Below are 13,899 nucleotides of genomic sequence, written 5' to 3' on the forward strand. Positions count from 1 at the left end.
TCCCCACTATTATTGTGCTACTGTTCACTTCCCCTTAATAGTTGTTGGCGTTTGCCTTATATATTGAGGTGCTTCTATGTTAGGTGCATGTATATTTATAACAGTTACATCTTCATGGATTGATCCCTTGATCATTATGTAGTGTCCTTCTTTGTCTCTTGTTATGATCTCTGTTTTAAAGTGTATTTTATCTGATATGAATATTGCTACTCCTTCTTTTAATTTCTGTTTGCATGGAATACTTTTTCTCTCTCCTCAATTTCAGTCTGTATGTATCCCTAGGTCTGAGTTGGGTCTCTTGTAGACAGCATATATAAGAATCTTGTTTTTGTATCTCTTCAGCCAATCTGTGTCCTTTGATTGGAGCATTTTGACCTTTTACATTTAAGATAATTATTGATATGTATGATGTTATTACCATTCACTTTATTGTTTGGGGTTTGTTTTTATAGAACTTTTTTTTTTTTTTTTTGCTGTGTTTCCTATCTATAGAAATTCCCCTAGCATTTGTTGAAGAGCTGGTTTGGTGGTGCTGAACTCTCATAAATTTTGCTTGTCTGTAAAACTTTTGATTTCTCCTTCAAATCTGAATGAGATGCTTACTGGATAGAGTAATCTTGGTTGTAGGTTTTCCCCTTTCATCACTTTAAGTATATCCTGTCATTCCCTTCTGGCTTGCAGAGTTTCTGTTGAAAGATTAGCTGTTAGCCTTACGGGTATCCTCTTGTATGTTATTTGTTGCTTTTCCTTGCTGCTTATAATATTTGTTCTTTATGTTTAATTTTTGATAGTATTATTATGTAGAGAAATATGTATTTGGCATGTATCTGTTTGGGTTTATCCTATATGGGACTCCCTGAGCTTCCTGGATTGGGTGACTATTTCCTTTCCTATTTTAGGGAATTTTTTGACTATAATCTCCTCAAATATTTTCTTATGTCCTTTCCCTTCTAATTCTTCTGGGACCTCTATGATTTGAACATTGGGGAGCTTAATGTTGTCCCAGAGGTCTCTGAGACTGTCCTCACTACTTTTTATTATTTTTTTCTTCTCTGATTCAGTTATTTCCACCATTCTATCTTCCACTTCATTTAATCATTTTTCTAACTCAGCTTCCCTACTTTTGGTTCCCTCCAGTGTATTTTTAATTTCAGTTATTGTGTTGTTCATTCAGTTCAGTTCAGTCACTCAGTCGTGTCCCCATGGACTGCAGAACACCAGGCTTCCCTGTTCATCACCAATTCTTGGAGCTTGCTCAGACTCATGTCCATCAAGTCAGTGATGCCATCCAACTATCTTATCTTCTGTTCTCTTCACCTCCTGCCTTCAATCTTTCCCAGAATTAGGGTCTTTTCCAGTGAGTCAGTCCTTCACATCAGGTGGCCAAAGTATGGTAGTTTGAGCTTCAGCATCAGTTCATTATTGATTGTTTATACTTTCTTCTCAGCCCTCATTAAACATTTCTTGTATCATATTGATCTCTATTGCATCTAGTCTATTTATCGACATCTCCATTTTATTTTCAAGGTTTTGGGTAATCTTTACTATAATTACTCTGAATTGTTTTTCAAGTAGACTGCTTATTTCCCATTCCTTTGTTTGGTCTTGTGGGTTTTTACCATGTTCCTTCATCTGCTGCATATTTCTCTGTCTTTTCATTTTGTTTAATTTACTGTGTTTGGGGTCTCCTTTCTGAAGGCTGGAAGGTCACAGTTCTTAATATTGGAGTCTGTCTCCCGAGGATGGGGTTGGGCCAATGCCTTGTGAAGGTTTCCTGGTTGGGGGGACTTGTGCCTGTGTTCTGATGGATGGAGCTGGGTCTTGTCTTTCTGGAGGGCAGTGCCATTCCAGTGGTGTGTTTTGGTGTCTATGGGTTCTGTATGGCTTTGGGCAGGCTGTCTGTTAATGTTCAGAGTTGTGTTCCTGTTTGGCTGAAGAAATAGTGTGGGGCATCTGGCACTGGAGCTTTCTGGCCTTTGGGTGTGGCTTGGTCTTAGTATTGAGATGGAGGCCTCTGGGAGGGCTCTGGCCTATTAATGTTCCATGGGGTCCCGAGTTCTCTGGTGGTCCGAGGTCTTGGGTTTGAGTCTCCTGTCTCTGGGATTCAGTCCCTACCCCTTACAGTAGCATCAAAACTTCACTGGCCACACAGCATAGAAGACTGAAAGGTTGTTGCTGAACCACAAAAAGACACCAGGATTTTTGGCCTCCAGAGGAAAATTCAATTTGGGGCCAGAGACAAGGCTTGATAGCTCAGAGCTTTTGTGTAATAAAGTTTTATTAAAGTATAAAGGAGATAGAAAAAGCTTCTGATATAGGCATCAGAAGGGGGCAGAAAGAGTACCCCCACCCCCCCGCTAGTCTTCAGATGGATGTTATATAGTCACTAGCAGTCTGTTAATGAAAGAAAGGAATGTCTTAAAACTCAGAATGTCACCAGGCCCCTCCTCCATAAGATGTATTTTGGGAAAATCTCAGAACCAGACGATTCATCCCTGGCCATAAAACGATTGACTTGAATCTTGTAGAAAGGCAGATACAAATAGTTTCATTTACATAGATTAGGGGAACAATATCTGAGTATAACATAATGGTTTGTCAAGTAGGTTCTGAGCCATTAGGCAAAACCGACTTGAAGACAGAGTCTAGGGTAAATGAATAGTACATTAACATAGCTTAAGACAAACATTTCCATAAGAAAAATGCATTGGTTAACTCAAGGTTTGAGAATAGTTAACTTCAGGTGAGACCAGGTGTCATTATGGCAACACAGTATTTTAAAAGAAAACTTACTTTAAATTTGTATAGAGAAGGAAAAAAATATAGCTAGTTTGTTTCCTCCTGCAACTTAAGAGAGATAAAAATGTCTGACACTTGCAGCCTATTTCCTCCATTTGGAGACCCCTGTCCTTCCTGCCTGTTACCCTCTCAAGACCAAACCCCTAGACTACTGGTGAAACAATTCTCAACAGCCATGAACTCCCAAAGAGATTTACACACTTACATAGGGAAAAGAAGAGGGAAGAAGGAGAAAAGGCGGGGGGGGGGGAGGGGGGTAAAAGGATAAGAGGTGTTTAAAGAGAGAAGAGCAAACAAGCCAATAATCAAACCCTTAAGTGAAAATCAACACTAAAATTTAGACTATCAAAGATACAAAATTAAAATCAAAACATCAAAAAATAAAAATAAAAACCAAAGAATTAGACAAAATCAGATACAAACCATGAAAAACAAAAATCAAAATCATGGAATTTATTTTTAAAATAAGGTTTTTTTAATTAATAATTTTTAATTGAAGGATAATTACAGAATTTTCTTGTTTTCAGTCAAACCTCAACATGAATCAGCCCTAAGTGTACGTATATCCCCTCCCTTTTGAACATTCCTCCCATCTCCCTCATCCCACCCCTCTAAGTTGATACAGAACCCCTGTTTGAGTTTCCTGAGCCATACAGCAAATTCCCATTGGCTCTCTACTTTACATATAGTAATGTAAGTTTCCATGTTACTCTTTCCATACATCTCACACTCTCGTCCCCTCTCCCTATATCCATAAGTCTATTGTCTATGTCTGTTTCTCCATTGATGCCCTGTAAATAAATTCTTCATTACCATTTTTCTAGATTCCATATATATGCATTAGAATACAATATTTATCTTTCTCTTTCTGACTTGTTTCACTCTGTATAATAGGTTCTAGCTTCATCTACCTCATTAGAACTGACTCAAATGCATTCCTTTTTATGGCTGAGTAATTTTCCACTGCGTATATGTACCACAACTTCTTTATCCATTCATCTGTCAATGGACATCTAGGTTGCTTCCATGTTCTATTATTCTTCCATATGCTATTGTAAATAGTGCTGCAATGAACAATTGGATACATGTGTCTTTTTCAATTTTGGTTTCCTCAGGGCATATGCCCAGGAGTGGGATTTCTGGGTCATATGGTGGTTTTATTCCTAGTTTTTTAAGGAATCTCCATACTGTCTTCCATAGTGGTTGCATCAATTTACATTCCCACCAAAAGTGCAGGAGCATTCCCTTTTCTCCACACCCTCTCTAGCATTTATTGTTTGTAGAACTTTTGATGATGGTCATTCTGACTGGTGTGAGGTGATAACTCATTATAGTTTTGATTTGCATTTCTCTAATAATGAGGATGTGAACATCTTTTCATGTGTTTGTTAGCCATCTGTATGTCTTCTCTGGAAGAAAAAAATATGGAACGCTTCATGAATTTGCATGTCATCCTTGCACAGGGCCATGGTAATCTTCTCTGTACTGTTCCAATTTTACTATATGTGCTGGTGAAGCGAGCACTAGGGTGGTGTTGTTGTTGTTGTTGTTGTTTTCTTTTTAAAGAAAAAGTAGGATATAAAAATAAAAATTAAAGGAGTAGAAATAATCCATATTTAGACAATATGAGATTTTAAAAAGGAAAAAAAAAGAGGGGGAAATATATAGAATGGTAGTGAGAAGGATATCCAAGTGATTCATCTGTTTTTTTGCTCCAGTTGATCTGCTTACTCAGAAATTACTCCAATATATCTAGAAAGGTCTCTGGACCTGTTGTGGGTAGTGTGGGGTCAGCTCAGACTTATATCTTCCCTTGCTCCAGCTTGTACTTATTCTCAAATTCTACAGTTCCACCTAAAGCACAGGCTAATTGCAAGAATTTAAATCATTGCACTTTCCACTTCTGGGGAGATTTCCCCTTCTTTTCTTTGCTTACACAGCTCCTGGCATTCCACTTTGGTTTGGGGACTGCCTCTGCTTGTAAGTCTCTCCAGTGTCTGTTCTCCACCCAGACACGGGAGGTAAAGTAATGGTTTATTAGGGCTGACTTGCTCCATTGTGCTGGGAAGAGGGAGAGGTACAGCAGATGGCACTGGGGTGTGTGGGGAGTGCTTGTTATGGCTGGTCCCTGTGGAAGGTCACCACACTCTGAGGTGGGTTGTGCATGTCTCCAGGTGAGGTGATCCTGGGCTGTGGGACCCTTGGCCATTAAATGGCCAAGGAAAAGCCATTCAGGCTGAGGAATGGCTTAAGCCATTCACGCTCCCAGGAAGATGTGCATAGTGACCTATGGCTGCTTATAGCTTGGTGGTAGTTGTAATCTCTGGAGTTGTTACCATAGCGGCCCCTTTCCTTTTGCCTCTGGCCCTCCACCTGCTTCTCTGGCTCTGGGGCTGTAGACTGCAGCTGGCTCACCCTTTTTTGGTTTTCTCTAGGGTATGGTCTTTTGTTTTGTGAATGTATGGAGTTAGAGCATGACATCAGAGCCCTTCCATGGGAATGATCTTTTGCTTCTCTGGCAGCCCCAGCATTTTCTTTGGTCTGCCTCTGCAGTGTCACATTAGCCCCCTCACAGTATCTTCACAGCAGTCAACCTTGGTCCCCTCCCTGCGGACTGACCTCCAAGGCCTAAGCCTCCACACCCAGCTGCCACTCATTGCGGGCAGACACTATAATGTGAGCCGCTTCTCTGCTGGAAAGTGCCACTAAGCACAATCTCTGTGGTGAATCATCTGTTTTACCTTTGCAACACCTGTCTCACTGCACTGTCCTCTGACGTTCCAAAGATCCCCTCTGACCCAGCCTGTGAGGGAGTTTACTAGTATGCAGAATCTTTTCTTCCTTCATGACTCCCTTCCTGGGGCACAAGTCCCAGTCCCAAACTCCTTTGTCTCCCTTTTCATCTTTATCTTTTGGCCTACCTCATTCCAAGGAGATTGGTTTGCTTTCTAGAAGTCCGGGGTCCTCTGCCAGCATTCAGAAGATGTTCTGTTGGAATTGTTCCACATGCAAATAATGTTTTAATATATTTGGGGCATAGAAGGTGGTCCCCCTGTCCTATTCCTCCGCCATCTTGAAGGCCTCCCTCTTTTATTTTTTATTTTTTGATGATGGTAATACAGTGAGACAGGAAGCTGGATTTTAAAGTCTGTAACAAGCTAGGTATAAAAAAAATTAGATATCTGTATACCTAGACAGCTTAAATGTAATGTGGGCAATCCAAACTCTGGAAGTATAAACACTTTAAACAGCTGTAACTTAACTTTGGGCTTCCCAGGTGGAGCTAGTGGTAAAAAACCCACCTGCCAATGCAAGAGACATAAGAGATGAGGGTTTGATCCCTGGGTTTGGAAGATCCCCTAGAGGAGGGCATAGCAACCCACTTCAGTATTCATGCCTGGAGAATCCCATGGACAAAGACTGGTGAGCTACAGTCCATAAGGTCACAAAGAGTCAGACACAACTAAGGTGACTTAGCACACACAAGCATGCACATAACCTGGCTCTAAAGCAAAATCCAGGTATTTGATATTGTGTTGTAACCTCAAATTCATTTCTAAAATAGAACCTATCATCACCCCTAGACTATTACCCTATGGCTCATTCAAGACTTCTTTTCACTTACCTGGTCCTGCAATTTACCATCATTATAATCTTGGTGAAGTTATTTAAACTCTGCACTTGAGTTTTCTCATATATTCGTTGAGGATAATAGAAGAAACTACCTCATAGGGTTGCAGTAAGGAATAAATGTGTTAATTTTGTAAAGCATTTAGAAGAATGCATGACAGTGTAGTAAGCAATGGGGAAGCATAGTTGTTGAGGTTCCCATATTTCATGTTCAAAATGCTCACTTCAACTCTGTTCTCTGCCTCAGTTTCCTTGTCTACTTGGTTGCCAAAGGCTATTGGGGTTCTTTTCCTCTTTTTATATGGCTCACTTCCTTTCTTTTTATTCTAATTGCCACCACCTAAATTTAGTCCATCAGATCAGATCAGTCACTCAGTCGTGTCCGACTCTTTGCGACCCCATGAATCGCAGCACGCCAGGCCTCCTTGTCCATCACCAACTCCCGGAGTTCACTCAGACTCACGTCCATCGAGTCAGTGATGCCATCCAGCCATCTCATCCTCTGTCGTCCCCTTCTCCTCCTGCCCCCAATCCCTCCAAGCATCAGAGTCTTTTCCAATGAGTCAACTCTTCACATGAGGTGGCCAAAGTACTGGAGTTTCAGCTTTAGCATCATTCCTTCCAAAGAAATCCCAGGGCTGATCTCCTTCAGAATGGACTGGTTGGATCTCCTTGCAGTCCTAGGGACTCTCAAGAGTCTTCTCCAACACCACAGTTCAAAAGCATCAATTCTTCTGTGCTCAGCTTTCTTCACAGTCCAACTCTCACATCCATACATGACCAAAGGAAAAACCATAACCTTGACTAGACGAACCTTTGTTGGCAAAGTAATGTCTCTGCTTTTCAATATGTTATCTAGGTTGGTCATAACTTTCCTTCCAAGGAGTAAGCGTCTTTTAATTTCATGGCTGCAGTCACCATCTGTAGTGATTTTGGAGCCCAGAAAAATAAAGTCTGACACTGTTTCCACTGCTTCCCCATCTATTTCCCATGAAGTGATGCGACTGGATTCCATGATCTTCGTTTTCTGAATGCTGAGCTTTAAGCCAACTTTTTTGCTCTCCACTTTCACTTTCATCAAGAGGCTTTTAAGTTCCTCTTCACTTTCTGCCATAAGGGTGGTGTCATCTGCATATCTGAGGTTATTGATATTTCTCGTGGCAATCTTGATTCCAGTTTGTGTTTCTTCCAGTCCAGCGTTTCTCATGATGTACTCTGCATATAAGTTAAATAAACAGGGTGACAATATACAGCCTTGACGAACTCCTGGTACAACCAATTAGCCTACAGACTGAATATAGCCTATACATTTGTTGTGTTTCCTCTAAATTGATAAAAGTTTGCTTTGAAAATGCATTTTAAATTAGTAATGCATTCCACACTGCTCAAAATGTGAAATATACAAAGTGATATACAATGAAGAGTCTCCCCCCAGTCTTGTCCCCTAGTTGCCTCAGGCAACTAAAGTTATGTTTATTCTAAATTCTTTCACAGACATTTTATGCATATCAAACAATTAGTATTTTTTTCTCCCCCTTCCCGTTACAGTAACATACTCTGCATATTGTTTTGTTCTTTGATTTGTCTCCTTAAAAATATACTTTGGGGACCTTTATACACATACACACATATATGTAAAGAAATAACTCATTCTCTTGTATGACTGCAGAGTTTTTACTATATGGATGAGCCACAATTTAAACAGTTTTCTGTTGAGTGACAGTTAACATATTTCCAAACTTTTGCAGTGTTGTTTGTAGTAACAATAAAAAAAAAAGTTTGTAAGTATATGTATTAATCTTCTAGGGCTTCCATATCAAAACAATGTACAGACTGTATGGTTTAAACAACAGAAATTTATTTTCTTGTAGTTCTGAAGGTTGGAAGTCCAAAATCAGTATACCAACATGATTGGGTTCTGTTGAGGGCCCTCTTCGTGGCTTGCAGATGGCTGCCTTCTCCCTGCTCATATGACCTCTTGTTTGTGCTCCTGGAGAAAGAGAGTGAGCTCCCTGATGTCTGTTCTTATAAGGATACTAATCTCATTGGATGAAGCCTTTACCCTTATGACCTCATTTAACCTTAATTACTTCCATAAAATCCTTATCCCCAGATACAGTCACACTGGGGGATGGGAGTTCAACATATGAATTTGTGGAGGCACACAATTCAGTCTGTAGAAGTATGTCAGTTTGCCTGGACTCACACTCTTAAAAAATGATTGATTGCCAACATTTTCATATTTTACTTAAAACTCTAGAATTCCACCTTCTCTTAAATAATCAGAAGATACTGAACCAGTGTTCCTTTATGTCAACAGTTGCCTAGAGTTGGTAAACTTCTTTCTCCTTTCCTTTTTAGACAGGACATGTATTCTCAGGCCATGATAGTCTACATCTGGCCCAGGTGATCTTAAACTATCTGACGCTTCTAGGTTGAGTTTGTGACACCTATGTAAGGTCTAACCACAATACACATAAAATAATCCAATAGCTTCTAGTTCTAACTTGAATTTTTTACCTCCCTTATTCTATAGACTAAGGTCAGAATATCTTCCCTAAAGCACATTTAAAAAAAATTATGTCCCTCCCTTTTGCTCCATGATCATTTACTGGGGGTCTACATAGTTCCAGGCATTATGCTAGAAGCTGGAGTTAGAGTAGTGAACCCTTGCCTTCAGAGAGTATATAATCTATTCTTCCTCTCATCTGATTTCCCTTTATGTTACTTATTGACTGATCTTATCTCCTCAGGGTGACCTCACCACAGACCATTACTTTGGAATTTTTTTCTGACTGTTTATTGTCAGCTATGTCCTCTACTAATTGATCTTCCTATTCTCAAATTGTAATTAAGCATTTTCAGCATCTATTATCTTGTAATGGTAGGTTGTTATTGTTTTATGCATAGTTATATCTCACTATGTAGACTTAAGACCTCAGGTCTCGACAGGATCCTATAAGATGAGAAATCATGTCCTGTATAAAGGGAGAAGCCATTTATCACCTACAGCTAATTTTTCTCTTGTGCCAATGTAGATTCCATGTTGTAAGATCTCTCAACCTTTGTGGAAAAGCAGGAAATGGAATTTTTAAATTTATTTTTAATTGGAAGATAATTGCTTTACAATATTGTGTTGGTTTCTGCCATACATCAACATGAATCAGCCATAAGTATACATATGTCGACCTCCTTCTTCAACCTGCCTCCCACCTCCCACCCCATCCCACCCCTCTAATTGTCACAGAGCAATGGTTTTGATCTCATACAGCAAATTCCCACTGGCTATCTATTTTACAAATGATAATGTATATGTTTCAATGCTACTGTCTCAATTAGTCCAACCGTCTCCTTCCTCCACTGTGTCTACAAGTCTGTTCTCTATGTCTGCATCTCTGTTGTTGCAATGCAAATAGGTTCATCTTTCTAGATCTAGAAACCACCATCTTTCTAAATTCCATATATGTGTTAATATATGATATGTGTTTTTCTCTTTCTGACTTACTTCACCAGGTGTAATAGGCTCTAGGATCATCCACTTCACTAGAACTCACTCAAATGTGTTACTTTTATGGCTTTGTAATATTCCATTGTATATACATATGTACCACAGCTTCTTTATCTGTTCATCTGTTGATGGGCATCAAAGTTGCCTCCATGTCCTAGCTGTTGTAAATAATGCTGCAATGAACACTGAAGTACATGTGTATTTTTCAGTCATGGTTTTCTCAGGTTATATGCCCAGTAGTAGGATTTTGGGGGGCATATGGTAGTTCTATTCCTAGTTTTGTTTTTTTTTTTTCTTTTTTAAGAAATCTCCATATTGTTCTCTATAGTGGCTGCATCAACTTGTATTCCCACCAACAGTGCAAGAAGGTTCCCTTTTCTCCATACCCTCTCCAGCATTTATTGTTTGTAGATTCTTTTTATGATGGCCATTCTGACTGGTTTGAGATGACACCTCTTTGTAGTTTTGATTTGCATTTCTTTAATAATGAATGATATTGAGCATCATTTCATGTGTTTATTAGCCATCTGTATGTCTTCTTTGGAGAAATGTCTGTTTAGATCTTCTGCCCACTTTCTGAAGTTTGTTGAATTCTTTGTGTTTCTGGTATTGATCAGTATGACCTGCTTTTGGAGATTAATCCTCTGTCAGTTCTTTCATATGCTATTATTTTTTTCCCATTCTGAGGGTTGTTTTTTCCCCTTATTTATAGTTTCCTTTGCTGTGCAAAAGCTTTTAAGTTTAATTAGGTCCCACGTACTTTTTTTTTTTTTTTTATTTCCATTACTCTAGGAGATGAATCATAGAGGATCTTGCTGTGATTTATGTCAAAGAGGATTCTGCCTATGTTTTCCTCTAGGAGTTTAAGTTTCTTCCCTTACATTTAAGTCCATTTATTCCATTTTGAGTCTCTTTCCCTACACTGTTAGGAAGTGCTTTAATTTCATCTTTTACATGTGCAGTTTTCCCAGTACCACTTATTCAAGAGACTGTCTTCTCCATGGTATATTCTTGTCTCCCTTATCAAAAATAAGGTACCCATAGGTGGTGTGGGTTTATCTCTGGGCTTTATGTCTTGTCCTTTGGTCTGTATTTCTGTTTTTGTGCCAGTACCATACTTTCTTGATGACTGTAGCTTTGTAGTATAGTCTTAAATCAGGAAGGTTGATTCCTCCAGCTCTGTTCTTCTCAAGATTGCTATGACTAATTGGGTCTTTTGTGTTTCCATACAGAGTATAAATTTTTTTCTTGTAGTTCTGTGAAAACTACCATTGGTAGTTTGATAAGGATTGCATTAAATCTGTGGATTGCTTTGGATAGTAGAATCATTTTCATAGTATTGACTCTTCCAATTCAGGAGCATGGTATCTCTCTCCATCTGTTAATGTCGTCTTTGATTTCTTTTATCAGTGTCTTATAGTTTTCTGTATACAGTTCTTTTGTCTCCTTAGGTAAGTTTATCCTTATATATTTTACTCTTTTAATTACAATGGTAAATGAAATTGATTCCTTAATTTCTCTTTCTGAGTTTTCATTGTTAGTGTATAGGAATGCAAGTGATTTTTGTGTATTGATTTTGTATCCTGTGACTTTGCTAAATTCATGGATCAGCTCTGTTTAATTTTCTGATAGTATCTTTAGGGTTTTCTCTGTAAGGAAATAGAATTATTAAAAAAAAAAAAAAAAGAAATTTGCTTTTAAAAGAGAATGTAAAAAAAAAGAATATACATATATGTATAACTAAGTCACTTTGTTGTACAACTAACTAAACACTGTAAATCAACTATATTTCAATAAAAAATTAAAAGTAAAGAGATGAGAGGAAGAAATATTATCAGGTATTTTGATTTTAATTTTTAACATTGCTGTAAGAACCAGGGCAGCATCTGCAATGGACTGCCAATTTTCTCTATCTGACCTATACTGCAAAACACTTGAGGGTAGAGATTCAATAAAGACCAGGTGGAAGCTTGGTACTATCTGCTCACCCCTTCTCTCTATGTATATGTATGTATATATGTACATATGTAAATACATATGTACATAGATACATATGTATACACACACATGTACATATGTAATATACATGTGTATATATGTGTTTATATTATATATAAATTATCATATTGTATATTTAATATATATATGCACAGTTTTTACTATAGTGTTGACTATTTATGTCTATAAAGTTATCTATAAAGACTTGCCTATCATTAGTAAAATCCTCAAGTCACCTGTAATCTCCAGTAATAACACAGTAGTTCTGCTTTCTCCTAATACCTAACATGAGCCTTTGAATGCAGTCATCAGTACAGCCTTCCTTACCCTTCTTTTTTGCCAAATGTACTGATCCAGATTTATTAACTGAGCTCCATTTTTTTTTCTTTTTTAAAAATTGACCATTTGTTTCTCTAGAATTTGTTTCATTTCTCTTCCATTTCACTTCCCTTGAAATGCAAACTCAAAAACAAGGTACAATATCCTCAGAAAGGTCTTCACAATGCTGAACAGATATTTAATTTTTAATTAGTTGGAGCTGTTTACTCTAGCTCTTTTTTTTTTCTTTCACTGCTGTCAATGATGTAGTTGCTTCATTTTCAATTAAAATAAGAATTTATAATAAAAACGTATTCATTTTCTTATTTTAAAGACTAGTTCTGATAAATATGTACAATGTAGCTCCTCCAGCTTTTTGTTTGTTTTTTGTAGCTAGATCCTAGAATCAATATGTAGCCTTGAAAATAACAATAATGATTAATGTTATTGATAACTTTATTTATACGACCTCCATAGGTACTGAAAATTGAGATGTCCCAGGACTCTTATGGTCTAGTGGTTTTCCTTACTTTCTTCAATTTAAGTCTGAATTTGGCAATAAGGAGTTCATGGTCTGAGCCATAGTCAGCTCCTGGTCTTGTTTTTGTTGGCTGTATAGAGCTTCTCCATCTTTGGCTGCAAAGAATATAATCAATCTGATTTCAATGTTGACCATCTGGTGATGTCCCTGTGTAGAGTCTTCTCCTGTGTTGTTGGAAGAGGGTGTTTGGTATGACCAGTGCATTTTCTTGGGAAAACTCTATTAGTCTTTGCCCTGTTTCATTCTGTATTCCAAGGCCAAATTTGCCTGTTACTCCAGGTGTTTCTTGGCTTCCTACTTTTGCATTCCAGTCCCGTATAATGCAAAGGACATCTTTTTTGGGTGTTAGTTCTAAAAGGTCTTGTAGGTCTTCATAGAATTGTTCAACTTCAGCTTCTTCAGCGTTACTCATTGGGGCATAGACTTGGATTACTGTGATATTGAATGGATTGCCTTGGAAACGAACAGAGATCATTCTGTCGTTTTTGAGATTGCATCCAAGTACTGCATTTCAAACTCTTTTGTTGACCGTGATGGCTACTCCATTTCTTCTGAGGGATTCCTGCCTGCAGTAGTACATATAATGGTCATCTGAGTTAAATTCACCCATTCCAGTCCATTTTAGTTCGCTGATTCCTAGAATGTCGATGTTCCCTCTTGCCATCTCTTGTTTGACCACTTCCAATTTGCCTTGATTCATGGACCTGACATTCCAGGTTCCTATGCAATATTGCTCTTTACTGCATTGGACCTTGCTTCCATCACCAGTCACATCTACAACTGGGTATTGTTTTTGTTTTGGCTGCATCCCTTCATTCTTTCTGGAGTTATTTCTCCACTGATCTCCAGTAGCATATTGGACACCTACTGACCTGGGGAGTTCCTCTTTCAGTATTCTATCATTTTGCCTTTTCATATTGTTCATGGGGTTCTCAAGGCAAGAATACTGAAGTGGTTTGCCATTCCCTTCTCCAGTGGACCACAGTCCGTCAGACTTATATTGAAAAAAGTAGGGAAAACCACTAGACCATTCAGGTATGACCTGAATCAAATCCCTTATGATTATACAGTGGAAGTGAGAAATAGATTTAAGGGACTAGATCTA

The 13,899-nt window shown here is 38.3% G+C and overlaps 1 protein-coding gene and 1 non-coding gene across 3 annotated transcripts in view; one reads left to right on the plus strand and one right to left on the minus strand.

The window, feature by feature from the left end:
- The window catches only part of KLF8 (KLF transcription factor 8), a 345,448-nt gene that overhangs the window by 186,732 nt on the left and 144,817 nt on the right, over positions 1 to 13,899 (plus strand). The gene's annotated exons all lie outside the window — the stretch shown is intronic.
- Positions 4,218 to 4,323, minus strand: LOC133243552 (U6 spliceosomal RNA). The gene has a single exon (XR_009735108.1). It is a non-coding gene; the product is annotated as a U6 spliceosomal RNA (small nuclear RNA).

This window comes from Bos javanicus, chromosome X, assembly GCF_032452875.1.
Source record: "Bos javanicus breed banteng chromosome X, ARS-OSU_banteng_1.0, whole genome shotgun sequence".
NCBI lineage: Eukaryota > Metazoa > Chordata > Mammalia > Artiodactyla > Bovidae > Bos > Bos javanicus.